At 45.8% G+C, this 26,158-nt stretch overlaps 1 protein-coding gene across 4 annotated transcripts in view; it reads right to left on the minus strand.

The window, feature by feature from the left end:
* The window catches only part of LOC142585927 (MFS-type transporter SLC18B1-like), a 96,610-nt gene that overhangs the window by 43,979 nt on the left and 26,473 nt on the right, over window positions 1-26,158 (minus strand). Inside the window, exon 2 of one of the 4 annotated variants that reach the window (XM_075697031.1) lies at window positions 25,304-25,666. The exons of the other annotated variants lie outside the window; for them this stretch is intronic. The gene's annotated coding sequence lies outside the window, so the exon portion shown is untranslated. The remainder of the gene's footprint in view (window positions 1-25,303; window positions 25,667-26,158) is intronic. 4 annotated transcript variants of the gene reach the window in all.

A 26,158-nucleotide genomic window follows, 5' to 3' on the forward strand; every position in this document is an offset into this window, starting at 1 on the left:
AAATTTCAAGTCCTTGTTCACGAAGGTAGCAAGATGTCATTGTGGCAGCGTTCTGAAGCCGAGCGCGAAGCTGAACTCGTGTCACACTTGATGCCCAAATGCAGATGTCGTCCGCATGGGTGGAAATTCGCACGGTGCTTGGCAGGTTGTCAACTAATCCACAGAGGGTGATATTGAAAAGAGTCGGGCCAAGCACTCCGCCTTGAGGGACTCCTCGGCTACCGTAATGCTCGGATGTCGGGCCATTTTCTGTGTCCACGTAGAATGGTCTCCTCTGTAAGTAGCTGAACACCCACATATACATCTTACCACCAAGTCCGACGGCTTCTAACCTGCTAAGGATGGCTTCATGGGTGACATTATCATAAGCCCCTTTAACGTCTAGAAACAGAGCAGCAGATAGTCGCTTACAGGCCTTTTGTTGCACAAATGTTATCAAGTCCACAACGTTGTCTGTTGGCGAACGACCACGTCTGAATCTGGCCATAGCATCTGGGTAGATTTCATAGTACTCTAAGTACCATTCCAGACGTGTTAAAATCATTCTTTCCATTGTTTTTCCGACACAGCTGGCAAGTGGAATCGGACGGCATGAGGAAATGTCCAAAGGCGACTTGCCAGCTTTGAGAAATGGAATGAGGCGAGTTGACTTCCATTCTTGCGGAACTGTACCCGTCTGCCAGGAGTCGTTGTACAGGAGCAAGAGTGCCTTCCGAGCTTGGTCTCCTAGGTTATACAAGGCACGGTATGTAATGCCGTCAGGTCCTGGCGCTGAAGAACGCCTGCACAAAGCCAGCGCAGCTTCTAGTTCTTCCATAGAAAAAGGGCATTCCATGCAGGGATCGCGTGAGAACGGTGGGTGGTCGAGAGTTCCCGTACCCGTTCAATCGAAATTTGCTTCCTCAGCAATCTTTCTGCAGAAATATTCAGCGACGTCAATATCTCTATATTGTAGATGAAGTGCCAGAGACTTAAACGAGTGGCGCTGACCAAAGGTTGTGCGAAGGCCACGAACAGTCCTCCATATAAGCGACAAAGGTTTTTGCGGATCCAGGGACTCGCAAAAGTATACCCATTGTCGCGAAGCCATCTTGTTTATTTGACGCTGTATTTTTTTGTGTTCGTCTAGCCAATCTCAAATCATAATTGGACTTCGTGCGTCTATATCTTTGCTCCGCACGACGGCGAATTGCTCGAAGCTTCGCTAGTTCGATGTCGAAATCGGTGGGGGAAGAACTCTTCGAAAACAAATGCGTGGTGGTTTGTAGGCATCTTTTATCGCGCCCTGTAGGTCATAGGAGGTGCGGTCACGACAAGATTCTTCCATTATTATTTTGTATTTAGGCCAATCGGTGCAATGGACGGTTCTGGAGGACTTGGAGCTAGTCAAACCTTCGATCTTCAGATAGGTTGGGATGTGGTCGCTACCCCGCGTTTCTAAATCCGAAAACCAGTGCCCTCTTCTCGAAAGCGAACGTGAAACGAAGGTAAAGTCCAAGCAGCTACTGTACACTGATCCACGCAGATAAGTAGGGCTTCCATCGTTTGACAGGAAAAATTCGAGTTCATAGGTAAAGGACACCAACGTTCTGCCTCTAGTGTTCACTTTGGAGCTTCCGCATAGGTAATGGTGGGCGTTAAAGTCACCAGTGGGCACCCACGGCTGTGGAGTCGATGCCGAAATTCCCCGTAAGCGGTCACAATCTAGACGGCTTGTTGGAGATAAATAGGCTCCAAGAATTGTGAACGTGAGCTTTTCCTTCTTCACTGTTAAGCAAACATATTGATTTGCTTCGTCAGGAGGCACTGGGTGATGTACATAAGTCAAGTCACGGCTTATAAACACAACGACCTTGCTGCACTCTCCGTGGGTAGAGGACATAAAACACTCATACCCGGGCAGTCTGATGGGAGCTGACAGGTAGGGCTCGCAAATCACGATAATGGGGAATGGGTGCGTAAATACAAACTGTCTAAACTCGGACATGCGTGACTTACGCCCTCTGGCGTTCCACTGAAATACAGATGCATTCTTGACCTCCTCTTGAAACGACGGCAATTCTCGGGCCGTGGTTTTACCCTAGAGCCACAAGCACCGGACTCAAGGTGTCCAGCACCTGCAGTGCGCTCTGTGCCGACGGCGTTTTCATGCTGCTCAGTAGAATGCGCATGGCATCCATAAGTCACTTCAGCATCACTATCACTTGGCGATCCTCAGTCGTCGTTGCATCCGCGGTTCGTGAGGTCATTGAGGGCGGTGCAATTTGATGTGACTCCGATGCAGGTTGTGTTCGTGGAAGTGTAGGCCACTCTTCAGGAGGCGCGAGTCTTGCCCCTTTCTTCGTTTTCGCAGTGTCTGTCTTTGTGGAAGTCGGCGTTGATACGGCAGCCGCTTTGCCAGAAGATGGTGTATATCTTTCAGTAGATGTAACTCTTCGTGATGCTCTTCGATAGCGATGTCGTCGTCGCCTGAGAGTAGCGGCAGCCTCTCTGCGTGTCGAATGGTCCCGGACCATAAGTTTGAGTACTGCTCGCTCGTTCCTCACCGGCGGGCAATCATTGGATGAGGCCTCATGAGTACCATGGCAGTTAGGGCACTTTAACACAGTTGCGCAGCAGAAATATGCTGAATGAGATTCAGCGCACCGTGGGCACATGAGGTTATTCCTACAGACACCTTTTACGTGTCCCATCTCGCACCATTTGTATCATTGCAGGGGCTTCGGTACGTATGGGCGGACTGGATGGCGGACGAGGCCAACAGAAGGCACTCTTATCAAGACTTGGCAACACACGCTGCCTGAAGTTCCGATCCTAAGTTATACATAGCACTGTGCACTACAATAGGCAGAGAACTTTCAGCAATATCTCAATAGAACCTTTTTCTTATAAGGTTGCCAACTAGTCGGACGAAAACCTGGCGTGCAGATTTTTGGGTTAGTCTGTTGGTTGCATCAATTGAAGTCATAGTGCAGGAAAGACATGAACAAGAAAGACGACAGGACGTGCGTTAATTATCAACTGAATTTGATTTCAGGAAAGCATGGTATTTATGCCGGCTCAAACGAGTGGAAATCATTGCACGCGTTGTGATGATTGCGGAAATCGAGTGGCAATCATCGCACGTGCGTTGTGATGATTGCGGTTCTAAACCACAGTTTAACGATTCTATAGTTGTGTTTAGAAATGCAGATAAAGATACGAGGGAGATTGTAGAAGCAAGCTTGATTGCAAAAGAAGGTGAAAACTGCGTCAGCGCTCCGTCGACTTCTCTGAGTGGAAAGGAAATAGCCTATCTGGAAAATGCTGGGTTGCGCGTGCGATGATTTCCACTCGTTTTAGCCGGCATAAGTACCATGCTTTTCTGAAATAAAATTCAGTTGATAGTTAGCGCACGCCCTGTCGTCTTTCTTGTCCTTGTCTTTCCATCGATATATGACTTCAATTGAAAACCTGGTCTTCAATGCCCGATAAGCTAGAACAACTTCCTCTACGAAACCCATTTATGCTCTTGATTTGATAACATGAGTGCACACTATAAAATCAGGCAAGTCATCTCTTGATCTCAGTTGTATAATCATTCTTAGCCAACCGTGTGTTTGGTCGAGCAGGAAACAAAATCTGGCGCCATGAAACCAGAGGGAAAGGTTCACGACTATTACACAGGTTCTGCATCGGTCGCTCTTACCAGTCGATATATTGTTATGGCTATAACAAAGGGCTCCCTCGCTACAGTCGGTTCCAATAACGAATTCGTCATTCATAGCGAGAACAGAATTTCTGCAGGTCAAAAAATGACATAAATGAAGTATCCGAGTGGCACCGCCTGTGATAAACTATGGTGCCTATCATGTGACGTCATCACTGGCTGATTCACAGAGAGCGGCATAGAGAAAGGTCCCGTAGAGATTACGTCAAATCGTATGTTTTGGCGCGGGTGGTTCAAATCGAGCAGCAACAGATAAGCAGCCATCACTGACTCACTCTTATATTACACTTGTAGCAGCATCGAGGTCGAGGAAGGTGAGGAGAACATGGCTCAGATCCTGAGCGGCCAGCGCGGGGTGGCCGGGAGATGTTATTCGCCGAGGAATGACCGTAAGCGAAGGCCTTCTGCTCAATAAACATATACTCCTGTTCATTGTGGCTCATCGTCATCATTGATTTTGCACGCCACAAATTTAAATGGCACTCCATGAACATATGAACGCTGTCATATTCTAGCATATTTCGTACAGCGCCTAACGATCCATTCTATAGTGTCAGGAACAATCTTGTTTTTCTCTCTTTTCGACCTGCTCGTCACACGTAGTTTCCCATCAACCACAAGGAGCACGACGCATGATGGTCAATCCCCGTCAAAGCACGCGGATAGAACGGACCGGTGCTACGTCTGTTACGGCGACTGCGTTTGAAGTGGTCACAGTGACTGCGCATTCGCGCACGCGTGGACAGTCCATTGGCAGCTTTCCCAAGCCAGCGTACATTCTCTTCATGGAAGAAGAAGTAGAGAGAGACAGAAACGTCTCAACACGTCGGTTCTTCCTGCTGTGGTCTGGACGCGCTCCCTTTGGATCAACCTTTCTCTAGCTGCGCAGGATATTACGGACCGAAGTTTTGGTGGTCAGGCGTCATGACATTATGTCATTCTGGCGATGACAGATGTTAATTAAGCAAATGAAAACCAGGGCGGTGCAAAAAATAAACGCTAAGACTTCAATTCGCGTCCCTTAGAGGAGAAAGTGTTTCTGCATCTTGCTTGATGTTCATTTGCCGATGATGGTAAATATTTTCTTACCTTGCCCATGCATGGTTATGGTCCATTCACGGTAGTTTTGAGGTGCATGTTTCAATTAAGGCTGTACGATGAGACGACACCCGCGTCGAACCTATTCTTTATATGTGGCATCCCTGATTATATCGCTTTTCGTAAAATACGTCAGTGAAGCGGTGTTTGTTTTGTGCTGGGATGGCCCTTTGTTGTTTTATTAGGTAACCGAGTCGGTATCGCTTCTGGCAAGGAAACATACATTTAGGTGTGTCCTTCTGCAGTTCGTGTTCTGGGAGATTTATATTAACGCCGCATGAGACGTTGGAAGTGACATTTCGTTTTTCGTCTGATCTACTAAAGTTCAAGCGGTCTTGTATTCAGTAGACCATTGACTATAGAGGGTAAGCATTATACTGACTATACTTCTGTGTTTGCCGCATTTGTATTGGAAATAAAATATGTAAATTATCCAAACTTCTAACGTCGAGATGGGTGCGCTCTGTCGTGCCTGCGATCCCGGCCACGGCGTCCACATTCCGATGGGGGCGAAATGCGAAAACACTCGTGTACTTAGGTTTAGGTGCACGTTAAAGAACGCCAGGTGGTCCGGATTTCCGGAGTTGCCAACTACGGCATGCCTCATAATTAGGTCATGGTTTTGGCACGTAAAACCCCATAATGAAATCTTATTTTTTTGTCTTACCTCTGCGAGGGTTTAGCAACAGGCTATGTTCGCGTACTCACGACAGTTATTTCTACAATTAGCCACATAAGCAAGTTGAGTAGCAAGGGCCTCCAAGTAATAGCGAAAACATACAGCCAGGGCTATGCGTAACACAGCAGATACAAACTTCCAACTTTCCGGTTTAATAAAAATAATCAACATATGCGAGGGTAAAACACACTAAAATGGCTAAAACAAAACTACTAGTTTTAAGGGACTCGTACAGTTTTTCCTATACTACTGCGACCACCCTGGGGGGGGGGGGGGGTAGGCTGTCTACGAAAAAGAACTTCAAGCTTCTGCGTGTATTTTTCTAAAACTCGAAACACTGCTGGAGTATGCATAATTGAACGATTATGATAAAATGCGCGAAATATAGCATCAGACTTTACTTATGTATACCGAACCCCTGCCTCCTCGTTTATAAGGATGGTGCCTCAAGGGAAACAGGTCTCTGAGTAAGTCTGTCGTACAAAGTTCAGCGAAAGATACGGACACATTACATAACCTGAATAATTATGGAACTCAGCGTACCAAAGCAATACATGGTGTGTAAAAGCCGGCGTTGCGAAGGGCTTGAGATTTACTAAAAGACACCATACACAACCGTTGACGTTTTGCAATCAGCTCCTATCACGAGGCGGCAGTCATGGCCAGGAATCGATCACGTGTCCTTGTGATCAGCAGCAAAGCGTGAAAGCCAATCAACTGCCGCGGAAGATAGCGATTATAGGGGCGCATTGAGGGACACAGGGCACGTGGGATAATGTGATTCAACAACAGTTATTAAACTATAAAGAATCACGCGAGCGAGGGACAAAGACGGCCGATGACGGTATTCAAGCGACGCGGAAACGCTGGCTGCAGTCCCAGTGATACACTATCAGTAATGCTATTGGCCCGCAACAATACTACATCGGTATCTGCGAGTTTATATCGTTGCACTATCCATGTGAGACCCTACATGTTGCCAATAACACTGACACACGTCTGTGGCACCATCAACACTTTCGTGCCGAAGATCTATTATTGGACTCGAGGAATCGAAACAACTCATCGACTCGGAAACCGAAAGCCGAATAACGATGACGATAAAAGCAGGCCCGTAATTCTGAAGTTACTTGATCACCGTGACAAAGTGACTATTGTAAAACTAAAGGCTAAAGGGTCCGGCTACTGAATCGGCAAAGTTTTTTCGCGACCTATCCGGGAAGTAAGAAAGAAGTGGGAAAAACTAAAGCGAACCGTGATCGCAAGGAAAAGGTATTTCTAGCCTATGACAAAGTCCGCATTGATGGCCGCTTTTTCGCTTGGGACAACGATTCAAACGATATCGTAGGTTAAAAAAAACAAAGAACACATCAGCATGCGGACGCGCAGTGCTCAAAACCGCAATCAGCTACAATCAAATATAAATGCGCGCAGCCTGCTCAACAAATTCCATGAACTAGAAGCTGTTCTACTCGCTTACCAGCCTGATATCGCCGTTGCTACAAAGGCATAGCTTCACTCGAACATGTTAAACTAAGAAATTGTGCCACCGGAATATGCAATTGTACGCAAAGATAGAAAGACAAGAGGTAGGGGCATTGCAGTGCTGTTTAGGCAAGGGACATCTTACAGTGTCATGCCCGAGGCTACAGGCATCGAGACTGTTTGGTGCACCATCCGTTTAAAAGATGAAGTCTTCCATATAGGTGCAGTTTATCGGCCGCCTGATGCTGAGCCGCTATTCTTGGCATCTCTTTCAGAATACATGAAACAACACATATCCTATACGGCAGCAAAATAATGGCGGGAAACTTCAACTTGGCTGACATAAGGTGGAATTCAATGACCCCGGGAAATGTTACGCTTGACACCATATCAGATATCCAGTTAGCATATCACCTGACGCAAATTGTCGATTTCCCAACTAGGGTTGTCGGTACCTCCAGTTCACTCTTAGACGTTTTATTAGCGACCATTTCCTTGAGAATACTGTTCACGTTGAATCTCTTGAAGGACTGTCTGACCACAAGATAATATTTTGTCCTTTACAATGCCCAAATCCTGTCCGAACGCTCGGTCCTATAAAGCGAGTGCTCTCGTTCAAAGTTGCAGACGATGTAGCTATCATGACCTACCGACTAGCATTTGTCTATTGATGTGCTGTAGACCGAGTTTAAAACCATTGTGACGCACTGTATAAACGCCGTTCCACGAATTCGAAGAAAAACTAGAAAACAGAGTTATTGGATATGTTGAGATATAATCCACTTGAAGCGCAAACTAAAGAGACTTAGGAAAATAAGAAAATCGCATATGTGTAAAAAACTTACTCGGAAATAACACTGCTAACGACGTCATTAAAGAGTAAAATATGCTGGTGCCAAAAAGCTTCCTCAAAATAATTACACAGCTTTATCAGGAACTCGCTTTAAAAATTTTGGCGCTACCTAAGCGTGAAACACTCTAACGTACCCTCCCTGAATGCATGCTCAGGAAAATAAGCAAAAATCTAACGCATTTAACAAGTACTTTCAATCCATTTTCACCGTCGACAATGGTTCCTTGAACCATTTCGTCCCTAACCACTGCCAAGAGAGCATTTTGGGCACCCCAAAAATATCACAAGCTGGTATATTATCGCTCTTGTTGAATTTAGACGAAAAGAAAAGCAATGGTCCACATCAAATTCCGAACAGTTTCTTGAAAAGGTGCGCAGAACCAGTAAGCAAGTTTCTTCATTCAATTTTCTTAAATTGACTCCGTGAGAGCTGCCTTCCTGCAGAGTGGAAGGTTGCAAAAATAATTGCCATACCAAAATCAGGTGACACATCTTGCCTGTCTGATCACCGGCCAATTTCGTTAACATGCACGTGCTGCAAAATACTATAGCACATAATATTGAAACAGTTGGGAGAATTCACGGAATCAAATAATTTAATCCATCCAAACCAGCATGGTTTTCGAAACGGTATATCAACAGTCACCCAACTCGTGGAAACTCTTCAAGACTTAACTCAAAACAGTAATGAGCAACTACAGGTAGACATAATCTTTGTGGATTTCTCTAAAGCGTTTGATCGTGTTTCCCATGTTAAATTGCTTCACAAACTTAACCGCGTGCTTGGTAACGACCATCTTGTTCGTTGGATAAATGACTTTCTGTCAAACCGCTCCCTATAGAATACAATGATCACCTTTCTGATGCTGTCCCTGTTTTGTCCGGTGTTTCCCAGGGCTCTGTTCTGGCCCCACTTCTGTTCTTATTGTACATAGATAACATAACAAACCGAGTCGACGTCACCATTCGTCTCTTTGCAGACGATTGCATTCTTTATCATAGTGTGAGTAACCACGAAGGTCAAGTAAAACTGAACAACTCCCTAAATAAGGTAGTGCGGTCGTGTGCAGACTAGCAAATGGTGATAAATTCCGACAAAACTGTCTGCATGTCGGTCACAAACAAAAAATCAGGTCTGCAGTCCCCGTACGGTTTCAACGGCACTGTTCTCCAAAGCGTCTCTCAGTATAAATCAGTATAAATACTTAGGCGTAATCATCTCATCCGACCACAGCTGGAATGCGCACGTACAGTACGTACGGAAACCGTGACGGCGAATTCGGGATTCATTTTGCGCAGTTATCTTGTTCTGTAGATAGGCGCGCCCGGAACGTCTGTTCCTTTTGTTCCCTTTAGCAAGAGAGACAAACATTGCGCAAGCTATGTCCATCTAATGCGTTTTGGCGGATTTGTAAGGCCAGCATATATGCTGTTGTCGATTACGTAAATAATTTTTGCTTGACGTGTCAGTGCGTAGATAATAACGGGAGATCTCAACGGTACCACGCCACTGACCTGCTCTTCAACAAGACAGTCATGCCCTTCACGAATGATGAGAATGCTGAAGTGATCCTGGCTGTGGGGCGGCGCACGGCGACAAGAGGAAGACAGCCAAGCTATTCCGGATGTGGCATTGTGGAGGACGCCCTAGCCCGTCAACAATACTTAGAACGTACGAAGTCCTTTGCGAGACGGGCAGCTTCACAAAAAAGCGACACAGGACTCGATTACGACGGTGTAGTCCAAGAAGCGCGAACGGATGTTTTGACATTCTTTGCTGCTAACTCTCACGGTAGTATGCGCGACGCCAGTGCGGAGGCCGGAATCTCAAGGTCATCAGTGTGGAGGATTTTAAAGAAAAGGTCATATGCACCCGTCCCATGTACATCTTCATCAGAAACGACCGAGAAAAAAAGACCGAGATCTTGAAAACAGACTTGGCTTTGCCAATTGGATTTTCACGAAACGTGAAGAAGAACCGGACTTTCTTACTCGCGTGCTTTGGACGGATGAGGCTGATTTCTCCAGAAACGCACAAGTTAATCTTCACAACGCGGACTACTGGAGTGACAGGAATTCCCACTACCTGGCGCAAACACGACACCATACCAGTGGTCGTTTAATGTGTGGCGTGGTATTTTTGACGGCAACATCATCGAATCCATCTTTTTTTGACGGCACACTAACGACGCAACACTACATCAACGGTATACTCGAGGGCCCTGTGAACGACGTCTGTTGCAACGTTCCACTTGCGGTCTTTCGCAACGTCTGGTTTCAACAACAACATCTGGTCAGTCTCGAGCGTGGCTCGACAAGCTTTTTCCTGGACGGATCTGTACCCTGGCCTGCAAGGTCGCCGGACACTACACCGCTGGACTTTTTCTTATGGGGCTACGTGAAAGACAGCGTTAGTAGCAGGGAAACTACTACACCGGACCCCCAAAAGGCAAAAATAAGCAGAGTCTGCCCCGAGATTTCAACGTCTTTGGTCAAAGCTGCAACAGAACAAGTGTTGGGAAAGAAGCAGGTATACTCTATTGCTTCAGACGGCGAGCTGTTTGAACACGTGCTCTAAGTGGCAGTGGAAGATAACCGCTCAAAACCTGTGTAAAACGTGACTGTTTAACGCACCTTCATGACGTCACCCTATCCTTAAAGAAAGAAAATTTGCGACAAAAATAGAAATAGGTAATAAAGTGCTTTGTTTTGCCTCTTTTCCGGAGTTCAAGAGACAGAAAGGATAAATGGCTAAAGCAGTTGCTTCTTTGGATGTTTCTTCGTGGGCGGCTGAGACGCCTTATGTGCTTTTGGTTAAGGTTTCTTTTTATTGAAATAAACTCCCGAGTAACTATTTTCTGTTCTTCAGAGAGCTTCCTTCTTTCTTTTCTTCGTGCGCTTTCGCGCGCTGTTCTTTTTTAGCCATAGCTGAATTTATTTTGTAGCTTTGTTTTATGTTACGTGAAGGCTAAAGCTATCCCGAGTGCTTCATAATCGAGCACAACATTCTTACGTCCGCAGATGCCGACGCTTATCGCACCACGCCAGTGAGGTCGCGAAACCTCTCGAGTGATCCTGCATGACGAAGCCTTATACGATGCGGCGATAAGCGAATGCAGCCGCATATCTTTCAAAGGTTGCTTGGATGCGATTTAGTAGCGGCGCGCGAGCGCGCATCCGTTTCATATTTCGCGTATTTCGCGGGCTTCTATTTTGTCTTGGAAAAGCCAGCTAGGCACACTTCAGCACAAAATAAATGCTTGTTTCGGAGGTTATTTAAGGTTCCCTACAACTTTGTAAGTGACATGTTTGCGATTGAAGCAATAATTAAAAAGTTCACTTATTAAAAGCAATATATCGATTAATACTTCGTGATGAGAAAAAGTACTGGCTGTAAGTACACACGACTACGGCTACTATACAGTTGGTACGATTTTCCCAGAGCTCTCGGGTTTTTAAAAAATCTTCGTGCAAATTAACTGGGACATCCGGTATATACGTATAATGGTACCTGCTTGAAGAGCTTGCAGATAGGCGGGAACAGAAATAATTTCTGGCGTGATGATAGCTTGAGTGCTTGATGCAGTGTTCGCGACATGCTTAGGTTTTGGGTTGATGGGCTATGTACGAATGGACAGAAGCGGCCGTTCGAAGACATTTTCATGAAAGGGAACATAACGGCGTTGGCAAAATTCTCTACGACGCGAGGTTATGGGCCCTTTGGGTACATGTGTAGTGCCACGAACGAAGTATTTAATTAGCACCATCACCTAATGTACGAAGCATGAACCCTATGTACACTTAAACGAGAAAAAATATAAAAAAATGATGGGAAAGAGAACTGAAAGAAAAGAACACACAAATCTTACTTTATGCCCTTTCTTTGAGCCTGAAGACAGACGGTATGCTCTTTCTCGCAGAAAAGAGTACGACGCATTTACGTCAGGACAAGCAGCTGGTGCGATGTTAAGCATAAGTCATAGATTGCAGAGTTCGCAGGGAGCTAACTATTATCAAACAGAGAATGTCTGAAAGAGTAGTTCGTGTTTTAAATTCCGATAGTGAAATGTGACCTGGCATTTTTTAATGTTTTCGGTATTCACACATTGATTGCAGTGTCGGTATATGTGTCTTTGGTACATAATGAAAATGAAATGTTGTGGTTTTGCATGCCAGAACCACGATCTAATCATGAACCACGATCTAATCATGAATCTACACGCCTGCATCCAGTCATGATGATCAGGAAGTCGAAAGCTTCTATGAAGACGTGGAATCGGTGATGGGTAAAGTCAAAACAAGATACATTATACTGATGGGCGACTTCAATGCCAAGGTAGGCAAGAAGCAGGCTGGAGACAAGTCAGTGGGGGAATATGGCGTAGGCACTATAGGAATAGCAGGGGAGAGTTATTAGTGAACTTTGCAGAACGGAATAATTTGCGGATAATGAATACCTACTTCCGCAAGCGGGATAGCCGAAAGTGGACGTGGAGGAGCCCGAATGGCGAGACTAGAAATGAAAAAGAATTCATACTCTGCGCTAACCGTGGCATCATATACAAGATGTGGACGTGCTCGGCAAGGTGCGCTGCAATGACCATAGGATGGTAAGAAATCGAATTAGCCTAAATTTGAGGAGGGAACGGAAGAAACTGGTACATAAGAAGCCGATCATTGGGATAGCGGTAAGAGGGAAAATAGAGCAATTCCGGCTCAAGCTACAGAACAGGTATTCGGCTTGAACTCAGGAAGAGGACCTTAGTGTTGAAGCAATGAACGACAATCATATAGGCATCATTAAGGAGCGTGCAATAGAAGTCGGTGGCAACTTCGTTAAACAGGGTACCGGTAAGATATCGCAGGAGACGAAAGATGTGATTAAGAAACGCCAATGTATGAAAGCCTCTAACCCTACAGCTAGAATAGAACTGGCAGAACTTTCCAAGTTAATCAAGAAGCGCAAGATAGCTGGCCTAAGGAAGTATAATATCGATAGAATTGAGCGTGCTTTCAGGAATGGAGGAAGCCTAAAAGCAGGGAAGAAGAAACCAGGCATAGGCAAGAATCAGATGTATGCGTTAAGAGACCAAGCCGGCGAAAATCATTACTAATATGGGAAGGTAGTTCAAGTGGCTGAGGAGCCTTACAGAGATTTATACAGTACCAGTGGCACCCACGACGATATTGAAAAAAGGGAAGAGTCTAGAGGAATTTGACACCCACAAGTAACGCCGGAAGAAGTAAAGAAAGCCTTTGGAGCTATGCAAATGTGGAAGGCAGCTGGGAAGAACCAGGTAACAGCAGATATGTTGAAGGATGTTGGGCAGATTGTTCTATAGAAACTGGCCCCCCTGTATACGCAATGTCTCACGACCTCGAGCGTACCGGAATCTTGGAAGAACGCTAACATAATCCTAATCCATCAGAAAGGGGACGCCAAGGACATGAAAATTTATAGACCGATCAGCTTACTGTCCGTTGCCTAAAAAAGTATTTACTAAGGTAATTGCAAATAGAATAAGGAACACCTTAGACTTCTGTGAACCAAAGGACCAGGCAGGATTTCGTAAAGGCTACTCAACAACAGACCTTATTCACACTATCAATCAGACGATAGAGAAATGTGCGGAATATAACCAACCCTTGTGTATAGATTCCATTGATTACGAGAAAGCGTTTGATTCTGTCGAAACCTCAGCAGTCATGCAGGCATTCAGAATCAGGGTGTAGACGTGCCGTATGTAAATATACTGAAAGACATCTATAGCGGCTCCACAGCCCCCGTAGTACTCCATAAAAAAAGCAACAAAATTCCAATAAAGAAGGGCGTCAGGCCGCGAGATGCGATCTCTCCAATGCTATTCACAGCGTGTTTACAGGAGGTATTCAGAGACCTGGATTGGGAAGAATTGGGGATAAAAGTTAATGGAGAATACCTTAGTAACTTGCGATTCGCTGATGATATTGCCTTGCTTAGTAACTCAGGGGACCAATTGCAATGCATGCTTACAGACCTGGACAGGCAAAGCAGAAGGCTGGGTCTAAAAATTAATCTGCAGAAAACTAAAGTAATGTTTAACAGTCTCGGGAGAGAACAGCAGTTTACGAAGGGAACACATCTACTTAGGGCAGGTAGTGACCGCGGATCCGGATCATGAGACTGAAATAATCAGAAGAATAAGAATGGGCTGGGGTGCGTTTGGCAGGCATTCTCAGAACAGCAGGTTGCCATTATCCCTCAAGAGAAAAGTGTATGAAGCTGTGTCTTAATTTATGGCTAAAGCTGAAATCCATTTGCCACTTCTGTATTGATAACTTCATCCCTAGTAAAATGAAGAAGGTGCACCGAAAAAATCCTTGGATCAATCGAGATATAATCCACCTCGTTAGAAAAGTAAAAATATTTCGAAGCCAAAAAAAGTTTGGCCCAGTATTCGACGAGCTAAAACAAACGCTCACTAAAAAAATTAAAGCAGATAGGCAGTTTTATTGCTCCCATACGGTCACCCAATTTCTTAAGACTGACCCTGAAAAATTTTGGCGACATTTGAACTATAACAAGAGGCAAGGTCTTGACCACCTAAAGATTGAGGGTCAGATAATTCAGGATAAGCAACACCAGGCATCCAAATTTAATCATTACTTCCATTCTATCTTCTCTGAGTCTAATCAGTGGTCGCCGGTGATTGCTGAATATGTGGAAAACGTAAATTCTGATTTTAAAACATACGAGGGTATATTTTCTATGCTCTTAAATCTAAACACAAAAAAGACATGCGGTCCTGACGGCATTTCTAATGATTTTCTTCGTCGCTATGCCGAGTGGCTTTCACATTTTCCTCTCGTAATTTTCCGCTCGTCCATATCTTTTGGCATCGTTCCATCAGACTGGCGGGTCGCTCGTGTTGTGCCTGTATTTAAGAAAGGCGACCCTACATTACTATCAAACCATCGCCATATATCACTGACGGTTACATCTTGCAAGCTTTTAGAGCATATTATCTCAAATTACATGACGGAATTTCTTGAAAAACATGGTATTCTGTCCCCGTGCCAACACGGCTTTCGTAAGGGGCTGTCTACCACTACTCGGCTTCTCTCTAGCGTCTACGCTTTTGCCTCAGTTCTTGATAAAGCCGGCCAGGTTGATGTTATATTCCTCGATTTCAGCAAAGCCTTCGATAGGTTCTCTCATTTTGGTTTGATAACAAAAATAAGCAACAATGGGTTTCCACCTAACATTGTAAACTGGATCTGTGCATACTTGAGCATGCGCCGAGAATTCGTCGATGTTGAGGGCCATTACTCTGGATGTCTCCCCGTAAATTAGGGAGTGTCGCAGGGGAGCGTGCTCGGACCGCTACTTCTCCTAGCATATATTAATGACATAACAGCATGCATAGACGATAGTGTGAGTATTAAATTGTTCGCGGACGACTGCTTACTTTACAAAGAGATTAAGGATGCCAATGATCAAGTGATCCTGGATAAAAGTCTTACTGCGATTTCTGACTGGTGCGACACCTGGGAAATGAAACTTAATGAAGAAAAAACGGTTTTTATGCGAATTGCCAACAAAAAACACCCTCTAACATATCAATACACTATTAATCGATCCGCGGTTTCTGAAACAGACTCCTTTAAATATTTGGGTGTAACCATCAACAATCGTCTAACCTGGTCGCAACACATTGATAATGTTTGTGCGTCTGCTCGACGTAAACTCAGCCTACTGAGACATAAGCTGAAACATTCTCCTCCATCCGTGAAACAATTGGCATTCAACACACCCGTAAGATCGCGATTAGAATATGCTTGCGTCGTCTGGGACCCATTTACGAAAAAAATATTAAAAAACTGGAAAACATAAACAGGCTTGCCGTCCGCTACATATATAATTGTTATGGACGTTATTACTCCCCCTCTCAATTGATTAATGAAAATTATATTGCCACCCTAGAAACCCGAAGAAAGGTAGCAAGCCTAACATTGCTTTTCCGCCTTTGGAAAAGGGAACTGCAACTTGGTCATTCCCCTGTCTCCAGCCGCTACCAGCTAGAGCTGCCAGAAATTATCACCCCGACAAGATAACCCCTATTTTCGCGAGTACAAATTGCTTTAAATATTCCTCCTTTCCTAGAACAATAAATGATTGGAACTCTCTGCCGACCGATGTATTCCTGTACAATAACATATTACACTCCATTGAAAAACTGCATTTCAAATAAACGTGTGACCGCATGAGTACTTTCATGCGTGTTAGCACGAAAAAAAAAACAACCTGTGTAAACTGTGTAAAAACTGTGTAAACTGGTACTGTAAATATTTCTCTCCTTTCAATTCAATCCCTTGCATTGTATGCGTGTAGAATGTATTTTTATGTATTTATATCATCCTTCATCATCATCATCATCAGCCTGATTACGCCCACTGCAGGGCAAAGGCCTCTCCCATACTTCTCCAACTACCCAGGTCATGTACTAATTGTGGCCATGTTGTCCCTGCAAACTTCTTAATCTCATCCGCCCACCTAACTTTCTGCCGCCCTCTGCTACGCTTCCCTTCCCTTGGAATCCATTCCGTAACTCTTAATGACCATTGGTTATCTTCCCTCCTCATTACGTGTCCTGCCCATGCCCCATTTCGTTTTCTTGATTTCAACTAAGATGTCATTAACTCGCGTTTGTTCCCTCACCCAATCTGCTCTTTTCTTATCCCTTAACGTTACACCTATCATTCTTCTTTCCATAGCTCGTTGCGTCGTCCTCAATTTAAGTAGAACCCTTTTCGTAAGCCTCCAGGTTTCTGCCCCGTACGTGAGTACTGGTAACACACAGCTCCTATATAAACACAACAATCATCCTACAATGTACCTCATATGATTCAGTGTATTTCATATTTCATATGCACTTCTTTTCTTTGAACGTATTTAATTGCATTGCTGTATGAACGTATTCCCTCCTGCCTGGGTCACAAGTTGGCCTGCAGTATTCTGTAAATAAATAAAAAAGAAATACTCACCTACTGGTCAGCAACCTGGAGGCTTACGAAAAGGGTTCAACTTAAATTGAGGACGACGCAACGAGCTATGGAAAGAAGAATGATGAGTGTAACGTTAAGGGGGGGGGGATAGGAAGAGTGCAGATTGGGTGAGGGAACAAACGTGACATCTTAGTTGAAATCAAGAAAAAGAAATGGGTGCATGGGCAGGGCATGTAATGAGGAGGGAAGATAACCGGTGGTCATTGAGGGTTACGGACTGGATTCGAAGAGAAGGGAAGTGTAGAAGAGGGCAGCAGAAAGTTAGTTGGACGGATGAGATTAAGAAGTTTACTGGGACAACATGGCCACAATTAGCACATGACCGGGGTAGCTGGAGAAGTATGGGAGAGGTCTTTGCCCTGCAGTGGGCGTAGCCAGACTGATGATGATGACGCTAAGATGCTGTGTAGTTGTTTAAGCTATCCTGGCCGAGAGAATGTGCCAATGACGTCTTTTATCTTTTATGATGTAACTGGGGGCGTGCTGCAGCACAAGCGTGTGCATGAAACATCAGTGTTCAGGAATTCCTAGACGACCTGCGCGTTACCTCACGTCATTAACTCACTCGTGGCTAATTTCGCCGCTTTCGCAATAGTGAAAGTCTTATTCACTATCCCTGAATGCGGCGTATTCGGCCGCGTGCGATTTCTTTCGTGAGACCCTTCGACCGCGTATGTGCCCTTTTGTTCACGTACGATGACGCGCACAAGGATAATGTCCCGTACGCGGCACCACCATCACTTTTTGTGCGTACTTAGTGTGCATATCCTCGTTGTCTGGGTTCTTGCTCTCTTTATAAATATCGCCAGCAAGGTGCGTGCTCTCTGGTACGGTATGTATGTGGAGATTGCAGCAGCGGATACATTTGCTATGTAAAACTTCCCGGAAACATTTCATACCATGAGCAATGTCACAACACGTACAGGTTAGTCAGCAGAGGAAACCGGTGAGGGCCGACGCCGGCAGCTCATGCTTGTTTCGTTGAACGAGTGTCTGTCAAAGGTAAAAATATACTTGTCCGGTACGACTGGTCAAAGAGGTTGTCTAACGAGGTGGCATGAGCTCGCCGCTCAAAGGAGGCCGTGGACTGTGCAATGCCCGAAGCTTCAAGCTACGTGCCATGTACAGTCAAGAGAAAGAGAGGGAAAAACAGCTGGGTTAGAAGCGTACGGTGAGGGGCAAGTTGGTATGACATTATGAGAACAAAGAAAAACTGCGCAAAAAAGAACAAGACAGAGAAAGAACCACACGACACAGGCGCAGACTAACAACAAACAGTTGTTAGTCTGCGCCTGTGTAGTGTGGTTCTTTCTCTGTCTTGTTCTTTTTTGCGCAGTTTTTCTTTGTTCTCATAACAGCTAGGTTAACCATAAACGATGGAAGAGAGTGAGTCTTTTGTGCCGCCTGCTTAAGCGACCAAGAACCATAATCTAAACTTCGTCAATTGCCACGACGGAATTTTATATTTAGAAGTAATTCGATGGAGCCTGTACATTTGCGATGACTATCTTACTTACATGAAAATGTCCTTTTTGATAAGTTCATGAACGAATATCTGTTCACAAAGAAAAAGAAAGGCTTATTATCCGCCACCGAAATCAAGCGACTTTTTTGCAAACCTTCATTTAAGCAACATGAAAGACTTTGACGACTTATGAAGTGTAGCCGCATGGAACGACGCCAACATTTCACAAATTCCGTCTCTCTACGCAATTTATTGTGCAAACTACTTTTGTACGTAATTTTACCGCAGAAGCTGTTTCTGTCGAGGTCTTCCGTTCCACGGGAACTAAGTCATTGCTGGACATGGCGGAATGGGCAGCCGTTTCTTAGCTGCACTCTACACAGGGAGCAAATCCTGTTCTGGGCTTTCGCTACCATTCATCTCCCTTCGGCAGAAAGGTTAGGGCGTTACCTCGCTGGTCTTCTTGAGGTGGCTTCTCGATATCGAGGGAAGAAGGCCGGCCTATTGGCAACACACAGGCGGTTCAGGACCAACAGGCGACTTGCCATTGCCACTGTCTAGGACTGGCAGGGCTTCGGGCAGCCCGTGCTCCCCCTTAATTCGCGGCAGCTAAAGCGCGTTGAAAGAGAGAAAAAGGGAGGGAAAACAGAGAGGTTAGCCAGTGCAAGTACTGCCTAGCTACCTTGTGTTGGAGAAATGGGTAAATGAAATAAAATGTGATAACCGAAACAAAAACAAAATAAAATAAGAAAAATTCGCACAATAACGCGTTGCTGCGCGCTACAACTTTCAAAGTCGGTCGCACAATTCACAAGTCCTTAAAGGGACACTAAAGGTTACCAGAAACTCAAGTTAAAGTGGTAGAGCAATGTTCTAGAACGTCTAAGGCGTCAATATAATCGCGAACAGAGCTTTAGTAACCGAGAAATTGAGGTAAATGCATAACACGATTTGAGACCCCCCAGCGACATTCCGGTACTAGCCCGATGACGAAAGGACTCCTCATAATTTGTGTTACTAATACTCAACTACTCGTATTAAAAATATCATTTCATTCGATTATAAGACGGAAAAAAATGCTATTTGTCTACGTCTATTCGATTCTAAGAAAAAATAACATTTTGACGTTGCCCTTCAGTAATATGGGTGTTCGAAAGGTTTCGTTTTCGCTCGAGTCTGCGCGCTCGACTCTGCGCCGCGCACGCTTTGGAGTTTCAGTAGTTTCGTTATCGCGTCGTGCTGTGAGGGTTCTGCTGGCTCGCGAAACTTTCATTTGGAACAAGCAGCGAGAATGCCACGTCCATGTGATGTCGTGGGAAGTCCTCGTTGCTTTCCCGCTCCGGAGAGCCGGTGTCGAGGCCGCCGTCGTAGTACGCAACGACGCCGGCAGTGCGAGCCCTCAGCAGCAGGTCGCGCTCGTCGGTGCTCAAATCGCTGAGGTTGAGCCCACCATCGCGAGCCGATCTGTCGGTGTCAGGGTCCATTGCGACGAGCGTCGAAGTTAGCGTCATAGAATGAAATACCAGCTTATGGGCGCCTTGCGCTGGAGTTTGAGGTATAGTAGCGGCGCCTGGTGGCGGTGCGGGAAACAACATCTGGGTCGTGCCAGCTTGGGTCGTATTGAGCCCTGGCTGTGGCGAAGCACGTTTCTAGGCCGAGTTTTGCGTCGATTCGCACATTTTTATGCCCTGTTGCGAGTGCGAAAAGGCTCGTCGCTTCTCATAGACCACGCCGACCACGCTGCGAGCTCGCCGCAGCCTATAGTTTAACGAAAACGGACTCTCCGTGTGCCGTGGGACGTAATGTGGGACGTAATTCGTTTCTCCTTCCGCTAGCCACCATACTCCCGCTTTCGCTCTGCTGTCGGCTCTGTCTTGGCTCTGTTTCTGGCCGCGCGTTCGCGTTTTGCGCAGAAAAGCCGTAGCGCCGTCTGCGGACGCCGTTCTACTCACCGATGGCGCAACGTCACTAAGAGACCATGATGTCAGTACTCCTCGATCGGAGGGCGGGCGATTTGAACTGCGCTAGAGGTGCGCGGACGCTTCAGAACGCATTTTCTCTTAAAATAAATCTCTCCTTGGCACGAAACAAGCGTTTCGACGTTTCTGTGACGGTATTCCAACAGTCCACGTTGACTTAATAGTAACCTTTAGTGTCCCTTTAAGAACTTGAGCAGAGCACTTAAGACCTTGAGCGCCGAAACCCACCTGTACCAGTGTCCTATAGAGCTTTTTTCTTCTGTCAAAGGGCGATCGTCCATCTTTTTAGCACGGCCGCGAGCCCTTTTCTTGCTACATGTAACGGCGACATTCACATAGGACGTGCTTGATCGTCTCCTCGCAGCCACAGTTGTTACAAGTAGGGCTGTCGTTCATTTCAATGCGGAAGGAAGAAGTATTTGTGAATGCCACGCCGCGCCACAGGCGGCACAGAAGTGTTGCTTCCGCTCATGGTATTCCTGGTGGAAGACGGAGTTGAGCTTGCGCCTTGAAACGACTGAAACATACATTGACGTGCGCAAGAGTACGAATGCGTCAAATCACTGCGTTTAGCAGGCGCATGCTGAAAAATAAACGATGACATGGAAATACATTCCTTGTTCTACGCGCAATCGATATGTACTAACTAGCCGAATCATCAGCACCTTTTTCTTAGCACTGCTGAAACAAATTTGGAGGACGCGTAAGCTTCGCCTTTAAGAGTGGAACGCGATAGCATTCGAAGATTCCTGACGGCTTCTCACGCTTCCCGGTAACTGCAGCTTAAGTAACCGCAATGTTTACCGGCAAATGCTGGCGGCGAACGTTATGCACGAAGGCGAGTTTTCTACTAGAAGCACGGCCTTTTGCGTGAGCAGCGATGGATGGATGGATGCTATGAGGGTCCCCTTTGGAACGGGGTGGTGGGTTTCGCTACCAAGCTTTTGCTACTATATTACCTAATGTCCTATCTATGTTAAAAAAGAAAAAAAAAGGAAAGGAAAAAAGAAACCCTCGATGAATTGCCATAATCAAACTTTCTGAACCCCATTTGTGAACTTTGCTTTTGCACGCGTCCTTTGTATATCGTTTCCTTACTTTTCTTCCACCAATATTCCCAATCGCCGCTTACTAATCTCTACTGTGAACATGATAGCGATGCGGCGCAGGCGAGCGCCATCTGGAGGTGTTACAAGGAACCGGGTGCGTCGTTCCGTGGCCTTTGAGATTTGCGCGCGCCGGCGCGCTCATATCTCTGATGACGTGGCCGGCCTATACAAGACACAAACGTTGGAAAAGGGGCTTGTGCTTGGTTTTCCGCGTAACAGAATTATGTTTTCTCGTATATTAAAATTACAATTCGACGCTATCATGTCTATAGGTAGTGTAAGTCGTATTATACGGTTTTTGTGACGTATATTACTTTGAGAAATTCAATTAGTGCAGCAACTTATTTGCGCAAGATGAGGGGTCGGCATGGTTAGGTTTGCACGGCTCGGAATGATTTTTGCCGAAACAACGGCCCACTCTGGAAGCGGGACGCCTATGCCGGATTTTCTGAGAGACGGGGCCCTTAACGCTTGGAAACCCAAACACAAATCACGGACAATTAATTCTGCACTTTGTGTGCTCGGAAGGTCGCTTCTCGAGACGACTTAAACGCTCACGAGCGTTCGCAAATGCGCGAGCATCGTTAAAACGCTTCCATACATTTTTATCGACTCACGCAGACGCACCCTTGGCTATCAGCCCTCATCCAGTGGGAAATAGAAAACAGCTTTTGCTCCGGTTTCTGATTGTTAAGCAGCATAGTGGCACCTGGTATCTCGCAACGAATGCGCCATAATAAATTCTGGGGTTTTGCGTGAAAAAACCACGATCTGATTATGAGGCACGCTGTAGCGGAAGACTGCGAGTTCATTTTCACCACCTGAGGACCTTGACATGTACCCAATGCACGGCAACGAGCGTTTTGATCCAAAAGCATTACGTACCTCATTACGCGAAAATCCGGCGTCATAGTCGGCGGCGTGATGATAGAAAAATTGGCCGACGGCGCAAAGAGTAAAAACGCATAAAAGAATGTTCAGATTGATGTAAAATTTTTCAGGGAGGTTCCTGTAAGCAACATAAATTAATACCTTTGAAAGAACACTTAATAAATTTAGGTCTGGGTGGGAATCGCACTGGGGCCTCCGAGATGCGGGTCGAGCCCACTTCCCCGACGCCAAGGCGCCTCCACGGCGACTCCACCGTTCTGGCTGACTAAACGTGTGGCCTAGTGCGTGCGTCGTTGGGTACATGACGGTGCAGCCAATGGGGAGGAGGTGACGCCACGTCATGACCGTATAAAATGAGTGCACAAAATAAAACAAAGACATTAATGTCCAATTGAACGCTGCTGAAGCGGTACTTCGAGTTATGAACCGTTCGCAAGCAAGCGAGCGCGTTGAGACGCTTGGCGCGTTTTCATTTGGCCTTGCCGGGGCACAGTTGGAGTGCACGCGACAACTTGCGCAGACAAGGAACGCACGGGAAAATACTTTTCACCTGTGGAGCACACCGGAGAGAGAGAAAACGAGACGTTGTTACAACTCCGGAGCTCAATCTCCACCGATATTTCTTTTATTTCTTCAGTCCCCAGCGCCAGGTAACCTCCCCCACCGCCCGTGGCTTCGCCTGACCTCGCCTTTTTCCCTAGGGCGATGGCGTCAATGTTTTAAGCAGTCTTAAGTTTCTCTGCCGAAATGTTCTTGCATTTCACCCCCATCGAAATGCAGTCGCCGCAGGCGGGATTTGATACCGCGACGTCCTGATTAGCAGCGCAATGCCATAGACACTAAGCCACTACGGCGGGTAACATACCATGGATAAGTGTAGAGGAAGCGCAATGACAACACTCTGCTACAGGTAGCACCGGCCATGGAAATGCAGGCGACGGGCCTTTGCGACGAGGGGCAAACACGGCGATTGCACTTATAGCGCAGACTGGGACCATCACTATAGAACCTGATATACTCGCTCACCTTTTGATTATTACTTCTACATCATTCCCGCAGCCCACAAAGACCTCAGCTTGTTAGGTCACCAAGTTCGGCTCAGAAATCAAGTAGTTCTGATTGTCTTATTGTTATTTGGCAGTTACATCCGGGGCATATCATTCAATCTGATCACTCATCTCACTCTCAAGAGTATGCATACCTCACTGAAACTATCACGTGCAGATATATTCAGTGGTAAAGTAACACTATTTCAGAGTGAAAATTAAACGAATGAAGGACTGAAAGTACCTCAATGCAACACTCGAATTGAGAGCTCAGGCTCACGAAGGAATGTAGTGGATTGGAAGAAACTGTGCGACACGTTCTCTGCGAACGTTTTCGCTATGGTACACAAATTTCTTTCTCCTTGGAAGGCGCCGAGACGATTGGATGTTTTAACTTTGGCTGGGGTGAAGGTCACACCAGCGTTCCGCACATTTTCTTTGCGTCGAAAGTCACAAGAGCTCTCCTAAAATCATTTAACGCAAGCTGGCTTCAACGGAAAAACAAAAAAAAATGGAGGGGGGGGGGGGCGCTGCCTTTGACCGCCTCGCGGGATTTGTGAATTCCGAGTTTCATCTTCTAGTTCATGTCCACTACACCAGACAAACATAATGTTCTGAGAATACGGGCCGTCAGAAGGCCATTAAAAACCTGCTGCATGACATATACGCGTGTGTGAATTGATGGCTCCCTTGTCGGTTTGCGCGCATCAATACCGTCTTGTGATTTCTTTATTTCTGCCGAAAAAGATATGGGCACTTCTTTACACTTGCTAAATGATATTAGCAACCAAATCGCTGCCACAAGCCACATCCTACATGTGTATACTCTCAGCTTCGATCATGGGAACAATAAACTGAAACCAAATGCGCCTTTAAAATGAGAGGTGAACACGTGGGCGATGCTTCTTACCTGATTTTACAGATGCGAAGCGCTGACATTAGAGGCGCACCACGCTTTTGCTATACTAGTGTTTTCTGCCCTTATCAGTGCGCAGTTTCGTGGACTCCTTTACCTTTGCATTCTCAGTAATGGAGACATCGGTATTTGCCACAGATTTACGTAGGTAATGTGGTATTCGTGTGGTGTATAGTGCTTTTAGTTCCCAGTATTACAAACTTGCATCGAAGCGACTATTTTTCAAAGGGTACTTCTAGAACACCTTCTCCGTGATCAACGGCTGCTTTTATGTTTATGGGTTTCTTAAGATTGTATAACCTTTCCTTGCTGCTGTTTTTACTCGTGTGGATTTGAATGTGCCAGTAGACGTTCATATATTATAATACTGCATTTATAATTTCCGGGATTAATATAAATGTTTTTCGCTTATTTTGTGTTACTTGTTATTGGGGAGCATATAGAATTATGGTAATATTTTCGTTGCAACTGATTTAATTATGAATAACATACTGAATTTGTCGTTATATAACCTTCCCTCATACCACTGTATTTGCCTTTTACAGATTCCAAATCTGCTTTCACCCTTTCTTTTTTATCTGGCGTTTCTGTGAATGACACGATATTGTATAGATGCCCCTATATAATGCCCTCAAGGGCCTTTAGTGTACCTGAATAAAAAAATGATTTGCATTTATAGGGGTATTACTCAAGTTCGCGCTTGCGCACCTGACCCTTCTCTGGATCGCACAGCGCCGGCGGAGGGGCAGTCGCTCGCTAGCAGTGTCGCAGCAGCCCTAACAGTCAGCGCTGTGACCCCTAACCCGCGGTTCGCAGTGAATTGCAACCACGGCGGATTCAGGCCAGGGGGACAAGGTGAGTCTCAACTTAAGGTGTTTATTCACCTTAAGATACAAGTACCAACTGGACAACAGCAGCAAACACCAATACAAAACAAAACCACAGCGGCGGAGCGTTCCGCACGTCTGAGGCGAAAGAAACCGCACAATGTTGGAACCACAAAAGAGGCTGATAAGAGCTCAGCTCACCCAGAGTAGATCCGCGCTCGGGCCCTGGGGCGGCCAGTCGCTCACCTAGGCCGAGCGCAGCAGGGGGACGGCGTGCGGCGGTCTCAGCGGCTGAACTGAGATGCAGCCAGTCGCCAGCTCCTCAGCCGAAAGACAAAGATTCATCGGGAGAATCGCGCTTCTCCCCGAGCGGCGGAGAGGGAGTCTCCCCGGTTCCAAGAAAGGGAAAGGAGGGAACGGGGTGCCTTGGGCCCAGGCGTCGCGGCCAGGCGCGAAGAGTAGCAGCAGCGGCGAACGTGCCCTCTCCCAGCCACCCTCCGCGAGTGAGCACGTGATTATCGCGTGATAACCGCGTGGCCGCTCCGGAGATATCGGGATTCGGCCCTGCGGAATCAGATATCGGGATTACGGCCCTGCGGAAGTGGATGTCCAGCGCATCTGTTCAAAACAACCACTACAACTGCTGATGGGGTATGCAATGCTTTATCGCCTTAGAGCAACGGTAGCAATGGTAATTTAGAGTAATTGTAGTAATCGTTTTTTGTCGTACGCTGCCCCGGGCCGTATTGCCGTGTTTTTTCTCTGTGTCGTTCCTCGGGAGTTCTAATTTCGTTTCCTAACCTTAGCGGTGCTGCAACAATAACGAAATCAATTCCATATATATATATATATATATATATATATATATATATATATATATATATATATATATATATATATATATATATATATATATATATATATATATATATATATATCAGTGAAGCACAGGATCCGCCATATAAATAGTTCAAGGAATAGAAGCACGAAGGAAAAATAACAGTACGGACGTTTGTTCCGATGTCCGGCCTTTTCCACAGTCCCGTTATTTTTCCT

This window comes from Dermacentor variabilis, chromosome 6 (genome assembly GCF_050947875.1).
Source record: "Dermacentor variabilis isolate Ectoservices chromosome 6, ASM5094787v1, whole genome shotgun sequence".
NCBI classification, from domain to species: Eukaryota; Metazoa; Arthropoda; class Arachnida; order Ixodida; family Ixodidae; genus Dermacentor; species Dermacentor variabilis.